At 30.7% G+C, this 23,873-nt stretch overlaps 1 protein-coding gene across 5 annotated transcripts in view; it reads left to right on the plus strand.

The window, feature by feature from the left end:
- Positions 1-23,873, plus strand: part of Atg13 (Autophagy-related 13) — a 276,218-nt gene that overhangs the window by 213,696 nt on the left and 38,649 nt on the right. The gene's annotated exons all lie outside the window — the stretch shown is intronic.

The raw sequence follows: 23,873 nt of genomic DNA on the forward strand, positions 1-23,873 counted from the left end.
GTGTAGCGTTTTGTAATAATGGAATATGGGCAAAATAAATAGCAGTATGGAAAAGCATAGAGACTTTTGAGATATGATGTTACAGTAAGATCTTGAAAATGAGATGGGTTGTAGAGATCTTAAGATGAATAGATGAAGAGAAAAAATTGACAAAACTTGTAAAGGTACACTCTAGATTGAAACTTTATAAAGCAACGGGAGTGTCGTGTTTTAAATTATTTATTACTATTCTTCAGAGAGTTTTTTTGGCTTTAATAGTTTTTTCTTCTTTTAATTTCATAGTTTGGTACTTTTTCGTTTTAATCCTTCCACTTTTTTCACATTTTTCCACATAAAAATTACTTAATGTAGCATGTTTTATAATAATTGATGAATAAAACAGAGAAAACACTAATATGCTGTTATATACTGGTCAACTGCTGTTAACATATTAGTCAAGGTTAGCGAGCGTAGGTTAATTTCAAGTGAAGAATAACGGATTTGTGTGTTGATTTATTAAAAATCCCAAAAAAGGTTGATGGTTCAGTAATGACGGTAGAAATAGACAACTCCTTATTTTCAAAAATAAGTACAATAGAATCGGATTTTTCTTCCAAATCAGTGGGTATTTGGAAGTATTTGCAGAGAAATTATAATCTTTCTTTTTCCTGTTTAGCCTCCGGTAATTACGTTTCAGATAATACTTCAGAGGATGAATGTGAGGATGATATGTATGAGTGTAAATGAATTGTAGTCTTGTACAGTCTCAGTTCGACCATTCCTGAGATGTGTGGTAATATTCCACCAAACACCGATATCCACGATCTAGTATTTAAATCCGTGTAAAAATAACTGACTTTAGTAGGACTTGATCGCTGGAACTCTCTACTTCCAAACATATATATAATTATAATCTAAGCAAACTTAATCTACGCTCGCCTTGCTTGTAATTTGTTGCCCTATCTTAAATATTTGTAAAGTTAATTATCCAATTATGTATTATTTAAATAATCAGATCATTATTGTATATTATTTCGGTTAGATTATATTTATAATTGATTATTATCAATAATGCATATATTTTTAATATGCCAGTATAGAAAATGTTTAAAATGACCGGTATAAAACAGCATGTTAGTGTATTTTCTTTAATGCATTATTGGGTTATTTTTATTTAGTTGTAGGGTTACTGCGGTATTTCTCTAATGTGTTATTCATTGATTATTATAAAACATGGTATAATTTTATATTAGTAATTTTTATGTGAAAAAAGTAGGGGGCGTAAAACGAAAAACTACCCATAGTTTTATTTTTTTTAAACTTATATCCGGTTCGGATATTTTAGTATAAAATATTTGGCGGTATTTTATAAATTTCTGGTGATAGAAAACTTTTGGTACTGCTGTTTAATGTTACAGATAGTTCGAAAAATAAATTAATAATTTTTATTTCTGCAAAAGTTTTTAACCTCAACACTTTCTTTAGATAACAAACCGAGTAACCTCGGATGCCGTAACTTATGGCTCATCGACCTTGTTCGATGAGTCAAACCTTATATTAAGGTTTGTCGTCAACTTTTCCTCGTTCGACGAGTCTAAAAAATTCATTATTTCACACTGTTATTTTCCGTATAATTCGCAACCAAATTTCTGTGAAACATTTGAAATCGGGTTTCTGTGTAATGTGTACTCTTTGACACGGTTCCGTATGAAGCATTGTAAAATTACGCTTGTAATTTGTTGTCCTATCTTAAATATTTGTAGATTTAAAGTTGTAATTTGAACCGACTGAATTATTTATCTAGCTAATAAAATGTAAGAATTACCATAGACTACTTTATCTGTGCGCGCTTGTGTGCGTGCGTGCGATTTAAGAAATCATACGCACTTTTTAAGTATCGTACACACAAAAGCCGTAATTGTTCATTTAACTTCAACATTATCTGCGTTATTTCATTTTTGGTATAATATGTTGTTTTCAGATTTGAGTTACTTATTATTTTTATAGTGAGTAGTGGTAATGTAGGTTTTTTTGAATCCACGGGCTTGTCATCTGTTATTGATTGCGTTATTTATCAGAAATCGTAAATCATTTGTAGATAGTAAAACAGAAATTAAAAAGGGTTAAAGTACAACCTTCTGAGTAGGCTTACACACACACACACACACACACACACACACACATCGCTGTAGTTCTGCAAATTCATTCTACATTAGTACATATTTATATAAAAGTGGAATTGCGTAAATATATATGTTTCAAGTGTCAATTGTAATCCGTTTTACTGGATCATATTGCGATATCAATTTATTACTAAGTACTAAACATTTATTATTCTTTATATTTAACTTCAGTGGAAAATGTTTAAGCAAAAAAATATCATCTCATGAAATTCATTTCATATAATTTTTTTTTGTTATTGTTGTTAAGTATTTTATTTTACAATGTATAATAATATAAATCTATGCTGTTCTGTTATTCAAAATATTTTCGATTAAAATTCACAAGAAAAAGTAATAATGAAACATTATTTATACATTTCGGAAAGTGTTTCTGTTGTTCCCAATTTCTCTGAATAATTTTCTTATTTTTGTGGATGTAAGTTTATCGTATTTTGCTAATGAATTTTTTCTTAGGAGGCTTCTGTATGTTTTAAGTAAAGAAAAATTATTAACAATGTACATAGAAATAAAAAAATAAAAAAGACTTAATATACCGCACCAAAATATAATTTCTACTTCAGTATTTTAAATCAGTCTCCAAATTGATCGTGCAAATTTAAATATAAGTAAATATCTATAGTTTCTCTTTTTCAGTTTTTTTCCGAACTATTCTTCACAAGGTGCAGAGAAAATCGCTTTCTTTTAATGATTTACAAAATGGTTAATTAAAAAAACATAGATTCAAATTAACTACCTTTCCTTGTCGTAATTTAAATAATTAACTTTTTCTTCATTGTTAAAAAGTAATAACTTTTTTTTAGGAAAAAAGTTTTTTTAAAATTATGACTTTAGGCGTTAAATGTTAATTAAAATCAGTTATTAACAACGTAACAACCAACTTTAGAGCTCCGATTTTTAAATATCACTTTTGATGTTTTAAACGTATATAATTTTTTTTAAAAAGCCGGCTTATAATAAAGCTTTCTCATACTTAATCTTTTAAAATTATATTCAAATTGATATCTATAAAATTAATTAATTAAATTAAAACTTTTAAAACAATGGTTTTCTTTTAAAACCAAATTGCTGTAAATAGCAGAAATAATTTTTCATTGATTATAAAATAATGAAAATAATTTTCAACACCTATTCGAATTCTTCAGTAATATTTTATGAGCGCACAATGGTTTTCTTTTTACAAATGTCGAAAATTATTTTGATTTTCTTATAATCACTGAAAAATTATTCTGTACTTTTTAGAGCAATTTCGTTTTAATTTTTTTTTTAAATTAATTTATTTTTTATATTTTAGTCTCCCGCCCGCACTAAAAATCACAAAATTCAAAGAAACAAAAATCAAAATCACAAAGTTCATTTACTTACGATAACAAATTCGTTATCGTAAAAAAATCGTTTCGCTGCCACAACAAACCCTTATTTACCGAAATATATGATTTGTTACCATATGTAAATAAAGAAATATGTTATCACAATGTCCGCCGTATTAGATGTAGAACTATATTAAATATGCTGTATTATATTGTTATCAGAACCAAAGCTGTATGCAAAATTTCAGCGTGATTGGATAACGGGAAGTGTGTCAAATTTCAAATAATAAATTTGACCTACACAGGATTTCGAACATAAGAAAACCATTGAAAAATAAAACTTACAATGACGAAAAAGTTTATTTATTTAATCGCACAGCAAGAAAAAAAGTTATGAATCTGTTAATCGATCGAATTTATATTTTTTTAATAATAATCTTTTACGTGATTAAAACAGTTTTGTTTGCACATAGAAAACGGGTTAGAAAAAGAAAGTAAGCAATACCTGAAGAGAAATGCTGTACATGATTACATAATCCTAAAAAAAAAGAAATTCTTTTATTTCTATTTTTTGAAGTTGTTATCGAATTGTATTGGGTTAGTTAAATCTTTGTAATTTTTATTTTGTCAAAGACTTCAAACTGTTGACCTTTTAAGAATTGTAGTCTTTTGTAATTTCTTTTTTTGTAAAATTCTTCAGTTTCAGCGCGAAAACGCTTTGTATGTCAGGTCTAAATCATACTAAATCAATTATCAAAATATGTAAAACATGTCGGGACTGAGTGATTCATAGTCAACGCTCAGGTAAAAATACTGAAAGTATATATGTTCTTCTTAACGGTGTAAGTACACATAACAAAGGATTTTTTGAAATCCCGAGTTTGACGGGCTAAAGTGGAGTAACAGTGGAATTTACTGGTTTTTTATTTTTTGGTAACAAATGAAGATATCTACTTAATTTTTGGTGTGCGAAATCTTTAAATAAATATCTGAAAACCAATTACTACTTTTTTCAAAATTCGACCTTGAAAGCGGTGAAGAAAAGTATAAAAAAGAGAACAATGATTGCAAATTTTCCCCATTTCTGACTATACTAAATGAAATGTTTATTAGATTTGGGTTTACAAATACTTTTCAGAAAATATCTAAAAACCATATTCGGGTTTTTTTTAAATTTCGATTTTTAAGGGGTGCGACGGTGTACAGCGCGGCAGATCAACCAACACGGGCACGCCTTTGTTACTGTACGTGCGATGCGACTGGCTTCATATGCCTCCGGTTACTTGGCTAAAAAACATAAAATAAAAATTTTATAAAATGAGAAACACGAGTATTACGGTCTGTCGGGTAACTGTAAGAACCGGGCAAATTATAATTTAACTGTAATTACTATTAGCTATAACTACTGATTTAAGATGGAGGTCGACTGTTTTTGAACTCCGCATTCTTCAGATTACTCAAAAGTTTCTATACTGACCAAGCTGTTGCTCTGAAGAAATTGCAATACACTGATAAATTGAACAGGTTATCATTTTTATTCTCACCAGTATGAGTTTAATGAAGACAGAGGGGTCCAGGAGCAGAACTGCGTGACCGAGAAGGAAACTCAAGTAAACATAAGCACGGGCTAACCCTTGACGGGAATTCTAGTTATCCTATAAAAATGTTGGTACTGGTAAGTAATGATAACGGGGCAAAAAGATGATTGGCATTTTTGTGGAGATAGTAATTTTTGTTTAAAAAATCTCCCTCTTCAGTTGGAAAAGCTACAACTGGACTACCGAAGGGACTTCGTCGAGAAAGTAAAAATGAATCATCATGTCGGTCTATTCCTGAAGAAACCGAAAAATAAGGGTGACATCCTCCCTGTCTTATTAAAAGATTTCAATGTTCCAAAGGTGTGGTGTTTCCATCTTCGATGGCACTGTAAGTATTGATCTTGCAGTTTTCTGCCAGAAAAATGCAGTGTATTCAATAAAAAAAATTATTTTTTTATTTCCTGCTCTTGTGTAAGTTGACTTCGTATTGTGAAACATTGTCTACCATAAGAGGGTTCACTTAGAATGCCGTGGGTGATGCGTTCCTTGTGATGATTTATGTTTTGTATCTTTTTCTGATACACCATGGCCTTCATACAAAAAACAAAAAAAAAAATTTTTCATACGTATAAAAACTTACGGGGTTACGTGTTTTTCAGTAATTGAGGACATCGATCGAAATGTGTTTTTAAAAGAATGGTAGTTACTTAGAGCATATTATATAAATAAAAATGGTTTTCATGAAGACAAAGTATTTTTCTATGTATGGAAACCTTATGGGACACCTGTACAAATTAGTGTTATACTTTGTTGATTCGTAAATTCTTCTGTAGATTTTTGAAACTTCAGGTTGTTATTGGTTGTTTGTGTGAATACACTACTTTTCTGTTAGTGAAGCATCAAGCATCGAACGGTGGAAAATAAGAGTAAATTTGTGTTATACAATAAGCTGTCGTGACGATATTTCTGTACGACTTAAACTTTTTCTAATTGGATGGTCGAGGAATTCTTTTCGGTGAGCCTATTCTCTTCGACGATATCTTTGGCGTTGCGTTAGTGCCTTTTCCTTTGACCAGGAAGATTCTGGGTTCGAATCTCCGTTAGACTTTTGTCACAGCTACAAAATTCGTCTTTGATAAAAAGAAATACATTGCTGTAGTCGGATGTCACAGCATGTTGTCTTCGGAAAGCTAGGCTTTCTGAGTCTTGGTAAAATAAACGTGTAAATAAAACTTTTGTTTCATTAAATTTAACTTAGTGAGCTAACGGTATTTTAATGATTTATTTAGTAGGGTGTGCCGGTAATTACTTTATTGTTTTTTAAATTAGTTAACTTATTTGAATCAGTAAAATGAAGGACATTATAATTTTTAGTAGATTAAGATTAGATGCTACAGTAGGTTTAAGATTTACTTTCTGTATGATTAAAAATTATTTTAAAAAATACTCATTGTACAATTCAATACTTAAAAAATATGATCCCATAACGATTTTTGAAATTTAAACTTAAGTCGTTAATAAATGTTTTTTCGATTTCTATGAAATTTTCTCAGTATAGAATTAAAAGTAATCTGTGATGGAAGTCAGAGAACGTATACGTTCATTAGCGATCGAGGAAACTGTTTTACTTTCTATGCATAGTGAAAGAAAACTTTTACCCATATATATATTTATTTCATTTTATAAAAAATAATATGAATTTCACTCACTTTTGATGTTATTGTATTCATCGAGAACTAGAATGTTGTATGCTTTTTCTTTTAGTTGTATCGTTCAGAATAGAATTCCATCACAGACTGTGTGATGTAGATAATAGTGACGAACGTAAGGGAACGTAAAATGAAATAGTTATATTTTTTCTTAACTGTAGCGAATTTAAGATGACACTGTTAAATTAATCTTGCCTAGCAAGAATGAATGCGCTCGCTGTTGTATATCTGTTGCTTGTGATGCGGTCGACGAGTTTTAGTCGGTAGGAGTTTGCGAGGCCGTCTGGTGGCCTTGGGAGATTGATGATGAGAGCCCAGTATAAGGAGTAATTGCTGCGTCATTGTATACGTCATGACCCGCCTTCTATTTCTATTATTATTATTATTAGATTTCGCTTGTTACATTTTAATACTTTGCATACGCTGTAGAATGCATATTAAATTACTACGTTCGTTTGGAGACTGGTACAACCATTCTATTCTTTTTCTTCTTATTTTTAACTATATTTTCTTTTTGTTAATATCCCTTTATTACGCTGTAGTTTTATAATTGGTGCAATCTTTTTTCTTTCATTAATTAATTTATAAATTCTTCTGCAGTCTTCTCGCCTTTTGCATTCGTTTTTATCAATTTCTCTGGTTTAGAAAATAGATTGGTAGAAAATTATCAAATCTACCCTTTCATACCAATCCGCTACTGGATAGAATATATATTATATTTAAATGAATGTTTACACTTTTAATTACTAAACGGTAAACATTTTTTTCATAATTATTTGTTATGAGCTACCCTGACACGAGTCCACAAATCACTTCCAGAAAACTGTAGTCCCAGATCAAGAATACAAATCCCATAACAGCCTTATGATAGGTGTGAAGCGGCCTTCTGTTGCCTTCTTCACCGAGTGTACTGGTCTGCATATCGGCGAGTCGATCCCATCGATAGGTAGATGCTATGCAACCCTACAAGAGACCCGACATCGTCTTCAATATAGTGATGGTGAAAGGCGAGAGCATCCTTACTTTTAGAGAAAGTAACTCCGACCGGTGCTTCTTGTGTTTATCGTATCGGTTTAATGTTTATAATCTTGTACTTTTACACGCTTCACAGTCGTGAGAAAGACCAGGTCATACCTTTACAATCTAAACAGATAGTTGAAATTCATCTTTTAAATTAAAAATACACATGAAAAATTTAAGTCTTCACTTCAAGATTTAGAACGCGGACTGCCTCAGTGTTCTCGTTCCCTTGGATTTTTATTGTTAATTCATGACCTACCTCAAAATCGTCAGCCATTCATTTTATCCGCGCTGATAGCGTGGATATAATTCCCATTAATGATGACGCTGGTATTTCTCTTGCCTACGAAGGGAAATTTCTAGGTGTTCTAATATATGATAAGATCTCGTGGGATGATCAAATTCAGTTAGTTTGTAACAAAATCAAACTACTGCTTGCTTTGAAGCGACTTAACAAAACGCTAATCTTGTCATCATTATTAAATATTTATTATGCTTACGTATTTTTTTAGAGGAACACCATGTGACGGTTTCGGTCGTCACGCCACCCCTTCTGTACCTAGGCCATATGGGCTTCATCATCTTCAGTACCTCGGCAATGACATCTTTCAATCTAGCCTCAGCCAGGATGCCACCGATGCGATTGCCACAAGCGACATTTCCATCGGTGTACTACTATCATAAGCTCCAAATAAAACACATCTAGCCAAATTTCAAACAAAACCGAATGACTTTCTAAGAACGAAGTAGCCGAACTTTACCTACCTGAAAGGTAAAAATGAGTCGACACACAACGAATCATAAAACGCAACACAAAAACACTAACAAAAAATAACAATAAAACCAAACATAAATACAAAGAAAGAAAGTCCAAGGGGAACATCACATCCCTTCAGCGATCTTTTTCCTCGCCAAATAAGTGATAAAACTTTCTACGGTCATCCATTCGGCCTGGCTTTTCCAATTAACACGGAGATCAAGTGTCCACCCGATAATATCAAGCCAACAAATTGTGTCTGTGCGCATTGCCATACCTAGCACAATATCTCATGATAAGTATCGTCCAATAATCCGCATTGTGAACATATATCAGGGTCCGCCAGGCTGAATTTCTGTAATCTGTCCCGAAAAGCGCCATGCCCTGAAAGAAATCGCGTCACATACTTGTTTAGGTGCACTGAAGAGGCGTCCCGAAAATCAATATTAGGGAAAAGATCATGCGTATAATGCCCACTCTCATCTCATCTGGCCTGCCAGAGAGCGACACCATGCTGTTCTTATCTCCTTTATTTTCTTTCAAGTCAATTCACCTTTCTTTTTTTCTGTTTACCCTCGGCAATTATCGTTCAGATAATACTTCAGAGGTTGAATGAGGATGATATGTACGAGTGTAAATGAAGTGTAGTCTTGTACAGTCTCAGTTCGACCATTCCTGAGATGTGTGGTTAATTGAAATCCAACCACTAAAGAACAATCCACGATCTAGTATTCAGATCCGTGTAAAAATAACTGACTTTACTAGGACTTGAACGCTGGAACTCTCTCCAAATCAGCTGATTTGTAAAGACGCGTTCACCACTAGACCAACCCGGTGGGTTAAGTCAATTCACCTGACTTCTTAGCAAAATAACGCTGTTGCCTCTCATATATATATATATATATATATATATATATATATATATATTTTCTCGTATAAAGTATAATGTAATCTCTTAGAATACCCTCAATAAATCAGAACGAATTTTAAAAAAACAATAAAATGGGCGCCAGTTAGATCCAATTCCTGGCGCTTATAAGTATGAATCGTATAGACTGATATTTAGAAAATTAAAATATGTTTATGAATGCGCATGCTTTGCTAAAAATAACGGTCGCTTATTCTTAACAATAATCCACCTTTACCAAATCAGAAAACGGAACTGTTATCGTTTAATTCAACACAATACTTATGTTTTCGAGTAGGGCGTTATTGTGCTACCGTTGGCATTTTTAATAAATTGCTTAAAAATGTGAAAATCTCAACAAGTTATTTAAAATGCAATTAAAAGTTTTCTTTTACGGAAACAATATTATTCTATTGATGAATTTTTAAATAAAACTAATTAAAAAAACAAACAAAGATTACGTTGGATCCCGTTCAACGTTTACAAAAAATACGTGCTAAAAATAATTTTCATTTGAATCGTGAATTGTTTTTTATATTACTTTTTTTATATTTAGATTATACTTAAACACATCTATTTTTTTGTTTTTCATATTTTTATTTTTATTTATCTTATACTGACGTGATCTATATTTATGATTCGATCAGAATAAAGATTAATTTATTTGTCGAGAAACAATGCGTTTGTTATCGCTTCGACTCTGTAGGAGCTAATTTAGACTTATTTTTCTTTCTTGATTTATAAGAAAAATTCCCGTTGTATAATTTTTTCTGACAACCTCTCATAGAAGCCTAAAAGTGCATGTAGCTAGCTGTACATGCTAGAAAGCCAGACTTCTCTGGCTATAGACGTTAATAACTGGTTTTAGTTCTTAACGAAATGAAATTTAATCTAAATGCTTTAAATATTGTGTCTTGTCAAGCATTTTTAATCGTTGTGTTAATTTTTTATGTCTCCCTAGTTTTGGACCGATTAACAAATTCTGCTCTAGAACAAATTAGAAGTAATAGCGTGCAAAATTAAAATAAATAACCGCTGAATTGCCGCATCGTAACCGATTGGGGAAGGTTTACTCAGTGCCAAAAATAATCTTACAGTTTTAGCGATGCCGTAAGCTTTGTTTCCAGGAACACCAGACATCACACCGATTGCTATAAAACAAGATATTTCCACTGCATCATATGTTTTTTTTTTTTTTTTTAACTAAAACCACCTATGTATTTGTTATTGTTTTAATATAGTATTTACGATCGCTAAACAACAAAGTTAATTTATCCAGACTAAATATATACGAAGAAATTTAGCAGCCCAGACGGACGGTAACTCTGTGTGAGGTTAATCTGTGTTTTGCCCGACGGTTTTACAGGCCGCCTTATTGAAACTAAAAATTTTACGAAAATTTATTACGCATACCTAATAATTCATTGTCGGTATTAAGAAACTTAATAAAAATCCTTGAACGCGATTAGCCGTTATGTGACAACACACAAGCAGAGACAAAGTTCCAAAATAACGCTTTTTGAGGAAGCGTAGCTGTTTATTTCTCGGTTGAAAATTTCGGTTGAACCCATGATATGTAAAAGTTTTATCGATTTAACGTCGTCACCCTGGATAGAAATATGTATTTAAAGAGAAATAAGATCATAAATAAATATGTTAGTTTATGATGTCCGATAGTTAATTGTTATTGTCGTAATTGTGAACGATAGCGTGTTTGTCGTAGGATAAACATAAATTTTGCTTATATATTTGCTGATAACGCTATCTTCTTTAATTGATGTATCTTCGTCTTGTGCCTAACTACAGGCTGCCCCATATAAAACGCAACCCAACCTTATATTGGTAGGTATTGAAATAATAAAAAGGCATGTGTAAATGTAAATGTAATTTTTGTTATTACCATCCATTACCTTACATTTAGAGTAAATGTTGGAAATGGCCGCCATCTTCTTGAATACAAGCTTCAATTCTTTTTACATCGTTTCTTGCAACTTTTTTCAAAGTTTGTGGCTGGATATTTAATACAGCTTGTTCAATATTGACTTTCAATCGTTCAAGTGTTCGTGGTTTGTTGCTGTAGGCTTTTTCTTTGAGGTAACCCTATAGAAAAAAAATCCGTCGCAGTCAAATCTGGAGATCTTGGTGGCCACAAGCCTCGACCGATAACACGATTACCAAAGAATTCCTCAATGAAATCAGAAGTTGAACCTGCGTAGTGCGATGTCGCACCGTCATGTTGTAGCCAGCAGTGTCTGTCTTCCTCTTCCAAGAGTGTGATGAACTGAAATTAAATATCCTAATATCGTTCTGCATTAATGGTGTACTCGAAAAAAATAGGACCGATAATTTTCTTCCGCGATATCGCCCACCACACGCCCAACTTCTGCAGGTGTAATTGTTTTTCGTGATAAATGTGGGGATTTTCAGCGCTCCAAATTCTACTGTTTTGGCTGTTTACGTAGCCGTCCAAATGAAACCGTGCTTCATCTGTGAAAAATAACGAATCCATAACATTAATTCCCTCACGCAGAAATCGACGGAACCGTTGACAATATTGTAGCCGTTTTGCTTTGTCGGGCTCAAGAAGTCGATGAACCGTTTGAATGCGATAAGGTTGATAACAGATGATTTAGACAAATTAATTTCAGCAGACAAACGTCTGATCGATTTATTTGGCGAGGCGAGTAATCGGTCTTTGATTTCAGTGACTGTATCTGTATTCAACACTGACGCAGATCTTTTGTGTTCCTTGTTATTAACAGAACCAGTCACTCTAAATTTTGCAACTAACCTTAATACTGATGTTTTGTTAGGAGCTGGTTTATCTAGGTACTTATGGAGAAACAAATCTTGCACTGCAACCGCTGATTTCGTACTGAAGTACGACTCGACAATGAAAACACGTTCATCTAGCGAAAACACCATCTTGTCTCTAGCAATACACTGAACGTTATGATTGCAGTGTTGTTACTATCGGTAGTGTTCTACTGCATCGCCGCGATGTTCAGATGTTGGACGAGTACATTTCAGTTGCACGAGTAGGGGAGTAAGCTTGACTTTTGAAATTTCATGGATGAGTGATTGATGGGTTGCGTTTTATATGGGACACCCTGTGTTTTGTAAATTTTAATCGGTCTTTTTGAGTCTTCGCGATTATAGTTACATAACATGTAACTGCGATCAGGATATTATCCTGATCGTATAAAAGGTTTAAAAGAATTTTAAACACGAAAGCGCATGTTAGCACGGAAAACATTTTGAATAAGTTGTTGCACAGTCTTTAATCTGTTTTTATGTATTTTTGTTGTTGATGTTACGAAAAACCTTCGGGCGCAAACCTATCTGGATGTCGTTTTTTTCTAGTTTAATCTCGTGATGGTATTATTATTATTATTATTACTTATATTATTACTATTATAAGCGATTTAAACTAGTTAATATGAGAGGAGAATTACTGCTTACGTAAAAGAAATCTCTTAGATTGCCAACCCTTTTTAAATCGTGTAACATTGAAGGTCGGTAAATGTCTATATTACGCCTGGTTTTTATACGACAGTAAATTATTATTTTTTTTTTTTTTTGTAATTATTTCTTTGCGTTAGATAAATTTACGTAGTTTTGAAATTTTACAAGATTACAGTGGATCAAAATTATATATAAGAAGGAAGTATCGATCCCGACCATTAGCACCAAAAAATTATTATAAATCGATCGATACCTTGTTTTATATATCGGTGGACTAATTTTAACAAAATAGCTAGACCCCAAGAGTTTATGTTTTACGATTTAACGTACGAATTCATTTTTGTATGATAAAAATTTGAAAAAACTTTCTTTTCGACGCCGTTTAGTTATTTGCATTTCCCAAACGAACTTCCCAACTGTTCTGTTACGAATACTAGAACCATCACCTTTTAGCTCTTAATTTTTCCGAAGAATAAATACGGGAATATACTTTTTTTAGGGCATTTTTACTTTTCTGGCTAATATACTACAGAAGAGGTAAAGGGGCAACATTTTTGTGTACCATATTTTTTCAGATAATTGTACACGTTCATTTGGGTCTAACGTAACAAACAAAACATTTTTAGACGTTGAACATTTTATAAATGTTTTTTATATCAAACAAACATCTTCTGTATTTACAATTTATACTTTTAGTCTAGTTAATGTTTTTGATGAATTATTATTATTTCTGTAATCTGACGGGAACTGGTTTGAGGGGTTTTCTCTTTGTAACTACGATTACAGTATTACTATTATTATTATTTCCTGCGTTGTTGGTGTGTTTCATCCTATTTATTCTATTTATAACTTACATTTGTAGTTAATGGAAGTCTTCTTCCCACGACTTTTTAACCGTTCCTTTCACTTAGTTTTTTAGATTATGCACGTACTTGTTTTCTTGAATATAAAAAAAAAATAACTACGAAAACAAAATTATATTACAAATTTTTACGTTGATAATGAGAGTACATAGATTAGAACTTTGATTATAATTATTTTACAAAATTAGTCTCCCTGATTTACTCGTGTGATGATTGGTTCTTGCCAAATCCAGTCGTATATTTCTCTCTCTCTCCCTCTCTCTCTCTCTCTCCCTCTCTCTCTCTCTCTCTCTCTCTCTCTCTCTCTCTCTCTCTCTTTCTCTTTCTCTTTCTCTTTCTCTTTCTTTCTTTCTTTCTTTCTTTCTTTCTTTCTTTCTTTCTTTCTTTCTTCGATGCCCGATTTCATAACTCAGTATCTTTTTTACGTTAATGATTTTCCCGCTACGTTTCCATGTAAAAGCAATTACGTAATCCTGAAAGTCTTAATGTACGGTCCATCGACTTCTGTCCAAATTTCTACTTTAAAAAATTTATAATAAAACCTATTATGGGTTTTTACTTTATCAGTTAGAAAATGTTGATTATCATTTAAAGATTCATATTTAAAAAAATAATATTCTTTGAAAAAAATTTTTTTTTTACGTTTAGTTTCTGATAAAACGAAATATGCTTTTGTAAGTGTTTTTTTAACAGATTTAACTCTTACACAATGTAAAAAAGAATTTTTTTTGTAATAATGCTGTATAAGTAAATAGAGGTCTATGAATTATAACTTTGTGTACTGTAAGATTTATTACTTTACGCTTCGATGATAAAAATTGAATATTTAACGATGTTAAAATCTAGTTCGCTTGTTATTTAAGTAGTTGTTGCGGTCGGCCGTGGAATTGCGTACTAGCATTCCTTTCCGATTATAAAGTTGACTTTCTGGTTTCTGTACGTCAAGTGAATCGCTCAGTAATATCAAAACATGCTTTTAATAGCTTGGAAATATTTATAGAATTGACTTTTTTATTTATTAGTTATCGGTGTATTTTTGTTAAAAATACCCTACTTTTGAATTGATGTGGAACTTATAAATAGCTGAACTTCATCGTAGGTATTGTCTGCAATTAATTTAATTTTTTTTTGTCGTTCCACTTCACCGTTTATAATGTATATAAATGGATAATGATTTAGTTCGTTTGCTTTTGATGTTTAATAGCAGTTCACTTAACTGCCTCAAGGAAAAATTCGTTGCGTATACCTTGTAGATGTTCGATGTCGCAGGATTTTCAAGTCGTTCTTAATTTTAACGTTTGATTGTTTATATAAAAATTTTCATCTGATGAGAAAATGCAACCGACAAATATTATTTAAAAATATACAGGAAATATAATACAGGCTTCTTTATTCACAACAAATCGACCTCCCATTGACTGTCAGCCTTGTAGAAACATGACCTGCAAAGCGCTTGCGACACACCCGTGTAATCTGAAGATCATGTAGCGCATGTAATCGTTACAAATTCATTGATCCACGAACGACTATCGCAACACAATCATTAGATTTAATGCTACAAAAAAAAATAACGGTAATTAAATCTAATCAAGATAAAAATATATCTTAATAAAATACATAAACAACAGAACAACACGTAGAAAATATAGTTTTTAAGATTAATCGGACAAAATAAACAATCATATACAGAACATTGTCACTAGATAGATAACTGGCCTAGGAATACGTTAACTAATTTATTTCTCCATTCGAATTACGGGACACATGTTTTAAACATAAATGTTGTGAATTCATTAGAGCCTTTCGTATTAAGTAGAAGAATAATCAGCATTTTTCAACCACCATATCGATGCAAATCACATCGACATTCTATAATTACTCTCTCGACATAGTAGTACATATTTAAAAAATATTCGCTTTTTAAGCATTCATTTATTATGGAACCAGACATACGAAAGCTTTGTACTAAACGAACAAATACGGTTTAAATTTTTGTTTACATTTTCTGGGCCAAGTAACTGTCTTGCTGCTAATAAAAAAAAATCACCGATTAATGTTAGTTGGAACAAGTGAGAAGCACCATCGCCAGCGTTACCGAGGATGATTAAAAAAAGATTCGGTATGGATTACCGTTTATTAACAATATCAGTAGATTCGTATAAAATTCACGTAGTTTTTAGCAAGAGAATCTTTTATATCTTTCATTCATTAACTTTCTCTCCCGTTAGTCGTGTGTTTGTCTTAGCTATTATTTTAGTAACTTTGTTTTGTTGGTCTTCATTGGTTGTTTTAGTGTCTTCATTAGCATTGTCGGTAAATTTGAGGTTTTCAATCTGTTTATTAAACTAAAAAGGAAAAAAAAACAGTAAACACATTTAAAGTTTAATTATATTAAAATGATGAGTACCAAAAGGTAAAACAAATAAAAACTGTTTCTTTAAAGTATAGTTACGTGATAATAAATGATTTCTTACCTTAAATTTATTGATTCTAATGCAATGCAGAATTATTTTTATATTATGTTTTGAATTGTATTTATTTTTTTTAATTACACGATAAAAGTTTTTTTGTACCTAATGATTATAGCTTGTTAAAAACTTTATCAGTACTTGTAACAGTTTTTATTGTGTATTAACAGAGAAAAATATGGCTTAAATTTACATTTTCTGTGTTCTGTAGTTTTGTGTGTTTTATGCTGTATATTACATTTTAAAAAGAAATTTAAAATGTTGTTGTGGAATAATTTGTTTATCTCGTTAAGCTTAATGCGAGTTGAAAATACTCATAGGGAGACAGCATCTAAGAATAAAAAAAAGAAAGTATCAGCAATTAATGTTAATGCCCCCTATAAATTCACAAATAATCTTGAGAGAAGTAATTTTAACTTCTATTGAATAAATCGTATTTACGTGTAAGTAGGTGGATTCGTAGTATTTCAGTATAAATATAAAAACCTCGCGATGATTAGTTTTTTTCGGATTAACAAAACGAAAAGAGGGTGGGAGGTGCACAGTTGGTCCGGCTGTTTTTAAGTTATGTTACAAACTTTACCACTCATCCGAAAGAATGATTTACGTTTATATTTCGTTGAGGAATTGTTCCATCTAGCGGTGATGTTTTAAATGAAGAATTGTTATATTGTCTACACGGGTTAGATTATACTGCTTACTATCGACACTATAGCGTAACGATATCGTCATTCTTGTATACAAATTGTATTTACGCTTAAATATTCGGGTAAATCGGTTGGAAAACTTTAAAAATACGTTTTTCCGCAGTTCATAAACTCTTACTTAAATGTAAGCAGAAGTCTCGTAACTAAAACAATCCGACCTAAAATGAAGTAAACTTCATTTTGTTTAGAGTTTCATATAACACTTGTGTAAAAATACATCCGGTAATTTTAACATATGGGGAATTGTGTTACTCCTATATATAATGTAGTAAGATAAATATTAAATTACATAATAAGTGGAATTTTAATTGACTAAAGTTTCCTTTTGTTACCTGCAAAATTAGTTTCATTGTAGTTGAATATGCTGTGTTTTATTTTAGTTTTTAAAAAAATAAACAAATTGAATAAACCTTTGAACCTAAACTAGTTAAAATATAAATAGTACTTTTTTAATTTTTTTATATGATTTAGATAATATAGACTTTTTAAAATGTGGGCCAAGTTAAGACTTCATAATTATTTAATTCTGTGTAGTTATTTAACTAGATATATTTTAGTTAATTTTTCATTTATTTATCATTTTTAAACTATTTTTTACTGGGACTTTTTATAAGAAAACTTACTTTGAAATGAAAGTCTAAAGTAGGGCGATGTAAAGAACCTGCAGTAAAGAATATTTGCCGCGCGGTTTATAGTTCATTGTATTAATATTCTGTTGAAAAGCAACAGTCTTAATTTTGCTTAGTTGAACGCATGCTGTTTTATATATATATATATAATTCGTATTTATTTATTGGGTTGTGTATAACTAAAATAAAAAAACGAGGTGATTTTAATTTTGTAAGTAAAGAAATGAAATTGTTGTTTTCATGTTTTATTCTATTTTTACTTCCTTGTACGAAGTAAAGGAAGAAGTATTATTATTATCTCGAACAATTTCGGTTTTCCGATTTCAACGGAAATATCCATTTTGATTGCAATCTATTTGACTAAAAAAGCTTAAAACCCAAAAGATTTTGATTTTTTACTTTTTCTAAACTGCAGTAGTATAAGCCCTCATTGAGAGCTTTCAACAATATGCCATAAGCGGTACTTATTTTCATCGGTTCCAGAGTTACAACCAAACTAAATTTTAATGAAATATTTGAATCTTACAAGAATATTAGAAGCTCATTAGAATCCTACTTCATTTCCTTTTTTTTTATTTAAATATATTGATTTATTATAACAATTATTAACCTCAGATTGTAAAAAAAAAGTTTACAGTAAATAAATTCAGTAATAACAATAAATAAAAAAGATGATATGAAAAAAAATCAGAAGTTAGTGAAATAAAATTTTATGTACTTATAAAAATGTGTAAATGTAATTAAAAAATAGGCGTCATGTCATGCCCATCAATAGTCAATAGTCATGTAGTGTCCACATTAGATTTTTATTAATTAATTAATTGTATTTCTAGTGTTCAGTAATTTAATATTTACTACCCCATTAACGTCACATGTAATAATGGTTGCACAATTGCGCGTTTGTTACAAATTATCGGGTGGATTCTTATTCAACTATTGTAAGAAACTATATATAAACATAATAAAACCGGTGACACTTTTGCTTTTAGTTACGTAACTTTTACCGATAGTAGTAATATTATATAATTTTAAATTGTTGCTTATTAATATAATTCGTGCAATTTTAAAAGGTGTATAATAAATATAATAAAAATATAAATTAAATAATAAATAAATAATAAATATTATAAATTTATTGAAAATTTAATAATCGTTTTTAATTTTTGTGTTCTTAAGAAATAGTAATTTATTTTTTTCGTTTTATATTATATATATTTATCATATATATAAATAAAACTGGGGTAAAACTTTGTTAACACAATGGTATTCCTGAGTTTTGGGATTATTGGTGGGTCGAATTTTTCTATGGCTCTCTGAATTTTACATTTTATGCCCCCGTTGAGGAAAACGATTAGTAAATCTAATCTGTTAAAACTGATTTTAACAGATTTTATCAAAAGTTGTTTCGACGAGTGTATTAATTTTTATTTTTACGTCGGAAGTCGATTTCGATTTTTTTTCTGAAGGAAATTCCTGTGATGGTTGTTCGGTTCCAAATACCGTGGTTGATAAAAAAATCATTTAAACTAAAATTTGTATAGCTTTATATCGAACTGCAATCCCTAGACGATTCCAAAAGATTTTTTTAAACTGTTACATATTTTATTGAGTAGCAGTATTCAATGCCATTTCTCTACATTGTATTTCTCAATTCAATGACATTTCTCTACGGTTTTTTTTAATATAAATCCGTAATATTTTTTTTGACAAAAAAAAACACGTTTACAATAACGTATTAAAAATAGACGTATTTAAAATTAAAATAATACTAAATAATCTACTATAAACGCTTTAAATTTAAGAAGTTTAATTATATTCTATTAAATCTGTTCTTAAATTTCTGTTGTTTGAAATAGGCTTTAAATTAACTTGTTGGTTTTTGTATTATTTTAATTTGGCACCGAAATTTAAAGAATTGAAAAACTGTAAGTTTTACGATGCGCTTATACGATATACTATATAAGGGATAGTACTATAGTCGGGTCAAATTTTGCAGATTTTTCACGTTTCATGACCCCTGCAACCAAACTAAACAACTTTCTCGTTGAAAAATTCGGAAAATTATCATCTGGTTTTTCTTCAGAACGGTTCGAATCGGATGAAATTTGGCGCGATAATTTTTAGTATACGTGCCTTTTTTTTTAAATTGTAAAGAAATTATTATATATATAATTTTACTAATTATAGTGAGTAAAGAGATGAAAATCTCTCGGTGCCAAGTCTGGACTGTAAGGAGGATGATCAAAAATGTACCGTTAGAATTGATTCAGTCGGGTTCTGCGAGTAACCCACCGGGTTGGTCTAGTGGTTAACGCGTCTTCCCAAATCAGTTGATTTGGAAGTCGAGAGTTACAGCGTTCAAGTCCTAGTAAAGCCAGTTATTTTTACACGGATTTGAATACTAAATCGTGGATACCGGTGTTCTTTGGTGGTTGGGTTTCAATTAACCACGCATCTCAGGAACGGTCGAACTGAGAATGTACAAGACTACACTTCATTCACACTCATACATATCATCCTCATTCATCCTCTGAAGAATTATCTAAACGGTAGTTACCGGAGGCTAAACAGGAAAAAGTAAGGGTTCTGCGAGTACTGTGAGGACGACGTTGTTATGATCAGATCACAGCATACCACGTCGTTTATTCTGGATGGCTTGCCCAAGTTTTTTCAAAGTTTCGCAGTAGATTTGCGTCAAATGGCTTGCATCGCAGCACTTCGCTGACGAAGATGAACTTTGAAATGCCGTGAAAGGTTGGCTAGGTACCCAGGCGGCTGAATTGTATGAAGAAGGTATTTGTAAATTAGTGAAACGCTATGACAAATGCTTCAGTTTAAATGGCGACTGTGTTTAAAAATAGTTAAAAGCTTCTAGTTTTAAGTTGTATGTAATAAAATATTTTTATTTATTTAGTGTTTTAATTGTAGCCAAACGGAGATTACTTTCCGAACCGCCCTCGTAAAATTTTATGTACTTTTAAAAATTTGTGTATATTTATTTTAATAAGCGTACAAGGAAGGTATGTGGTGTCCACATCAGATTTTTATGATATTTTTTTTGTTATAACTTCTGAATACGGGTCATCTTGGGTTTCATTTTGGTTACACTCGGTCAAGAGGATTCAGATACGGTCAACCACGGGTCCCGTATCTCAAAAGTCTTGGTGAATAGAATAATTTTTTGTACAAAAATTTGTGCCTTGTACACTTGTATAAAATATTTTACTTAATTTTCCTTCTAAACAGTAGCCTGTCCCTGGAGAATTTCTAGGACGCCACAGTAGCATAACTTTCCTGTTGTATTTGGTTGTACATATCTTAGAAACGATCAAATCTACAGTTTTGAAATTTGTTACGGTAGCTGATGTGATAAAATAATTTAGTTAATTCTTTTTTTCTTAATTTATTTACGAGTTACGTGTTGGGATGTTTCAATTTTATTGTATTTCGATAAATCAGGTGGTTGCGTTTTGTTTGTGTACTACAATAAACTTATATCGGTACTGTAAGTATTGTATTTTTAAACAAAATGCATGCAGCGGCTTAATAATCTGCGGTTACGCCTCGTAGCTATTTTTATTGTTTATTAAGTTCAAGTCTATTCTAGTTTTAATAGTTTTAGACTTCTGATTAATTTTTTTGTTAGTTTCTTCTATTAGTGTATCCTTCACAAAGTTATTATTTTTAGCGATAGCAAATTTAAAATTTTTTTAGGATGATGTGGTGGTATTGCTCTGGTAGGAGGTAATAACTGCATTTAAAATCACTATCACGCTTTTATTTTCTTCTAGAATATAGTTATTGTTATTAATACATCATAAAAAAATTAAAATTAAAAAATGCTCTTTCGTTTGTTTGTTTTTATTTTTATATTTGGTAAAAGATTCGTCATTCATTATACAACAATATTTATTGTTATTATTACCATCATTAATTGCAATATTAACATTATCGAATGAATTATCGCCCCGGTTCGTTCGGTGTCATTGATCCGAATTGTTTATGTAAGCTTAACTTATATAAATGTTTGACCCCTTTTTCCTTGTTAAAATCTTAACAGTTTTTCATTATGAATAATAAATTAATAGTTAAAAAATCAATAAATGTGTTTTACGAAGCTAATAAATAACTCTCTTCAAAATTACAAATAAATCGTGCATCTTGTTAAATATATGTTTTCCAATTAAACATTTTCTGTTAAGTAAATTAAATAATTTGTCTTTAAATAAAAAATTACGAAGATTTATAAACATTTAATTACCCGTTGATCGCACGATCGGTTGGCTTAACCGTTCTAAAATTTCTTATTTCGTTTTAAAATTTGTTTTCAGTGTTTAATCTTGTACGATTTCGGTTAGTCACCGCAAGGAAAAACATCTCCATTGATCGGTCTACACTAGAAGGTTTTGAATCTGGTGGGGGGGGGGGGAGATTATATATTCGGATTCGGCACTCATGAGATAGTGTTTTTAATTAAAACATTTCTTGGTGTAATTATTTTTAAAAGAAAATCGTTTCGGTAAATGTTTATAAACCGACCGGGATTAGTATAGGTTTTTAAAACTAAGTTTACTGTTCATGAGACGGACGACACACGTTTTTATGCGTTTTAAAATTCACTGTATAGTATGTGTTACAAATTTTTATCCGTTTTCACACAGATATTTCTGAAAATATGCAAAGCAGTCTACTCGAATAAATATAGAAAAAAGTTGGGATTAAGATTTTACCGAACTTACAGTGTAAAATAATGTTTTGCGACTCCATATTATTGTATATTACACTAATTCTTCCTCTCCATTCGACCCGTATAAGTTTTTGAAGGTCGATATCCGGAAGAACACCGAAAAAATTCGGCTTGGTACTTATCTATAAAAATTTGTGATTCTGACGTAATTTATATCTTCTTCGGAAACGAACGAAAGGATAGCTTTACCTACCAACTTTTTTTTGTATGTAACTTACACTTTTGTGAGAAATAATTAAGAATTTGTAAAACTCACTTTTATCTATGTTCAGCAGGTCTAGATTCATTTTTTTTTTTATATAAAAATTATCGTAGATGAATTCCTCTCGGAGAGGACGTCCTTCTACTGGATCCGTACCGGTCGTTGACGTGGATTGATACTTATTATACGGGGTGTATTTACTTAAATGCAGCGAGTGAAATAGATTTAACTTTTATTTGAGGTCGTTTCCTCGATTACTTTCATTATAATAGTGGTGGTGTTTAAATTAATACATATTATCCGATACTTATACAGTATTGTTAAGTGAAAGCCGTATTACAATTCTCTGATAGATTTGTACATAACCTTGGTCGACGTCGCCATTTTTTAAAATATTTATTATAGAACTGGTTCTATCCGCTTCGTATGTATTTGTCAGGTTATTTTATAAATTATTTTAATGTAATATTTTCATAAATGTGCTTATGAATTTCTATAAAATTTAATCTATTCGTATTTATTTCATTGCATCTTTCGAAGTGAAGATAATTTTTACACAGACTTTTTATTGTTTAATAATAATGCTTTCGGGGTTTTTTGTATTAGTGAAAACCATTTTTTTTTTACTCGTTAATTAATCGCATTTTTGTCAGTTTTAATTTTAAGAACGTAAATCAAATAAAGAATTATGAATATCACTTATACATATATTTTTTTCTAATTAAAAATGTAGAAATCTTTGCGATGAACTGCAGAAAAGATAAAATTAAAGTTTTTACAATGAAAATAAAGTTGGATCGTTAAGATACGCATTTTTATGTTATTAAGCCATTTAGAACGATTAATGTAGTTAGAGAGAAGGAAGGTAAAACATTGTGAGGCCGAAAAAAGTTAAGAATAATAAGTTAGACTGATAACAAACGATTTTTAGATATTATTATTATTCATTTGGGTGTACGTGTTGAGAGAAATTAAAACAGACATTAAAACAGACCGATAAATTAATTATTAAAAGCAATTCGATAGATTAATTTAAACGACTGATGAAACTGACATGAATTAAATTAAAAGAATAACTAAAAAAAGAAAACCACTTCAAAAATAAGCGTAAATATGTGAACAATACTACATTTTTAATTCTCCTTTAGATTTTTACTTTTAAGAAATTAGAGCAAAGTTAGTAACAGATTTTTGTTGTGGCTCTAATTTCAGAAAATGGACATTTGTAGAAGAATTGAGAATTTATCCTTTTTTATAATAATTTATTTCTTTTTTAATTCTTTATCCTTTTTAATTTATAATCCTTTTAATCTTCTTTTTTTTATCTATAATAGGAAAGGCCTAAAACGTCGTGCGTAAGAAACCTGTGAAAGATAAAAATATGAAAAGAAT

Source organism: Lycorma delicatula, chromosome 8 (genome assembly GCF_047948215.1).
Source record: "Lycorma delicatula isolate Av1 chromosome 8, ASM4794821v1, whole genome shotgun sequence".
NCBI lineage: Eukaryota > Metazoa > Arthropoda > Insecta > Hemiptera > Fulgoridae > Lycorma > Lycorma delicatula.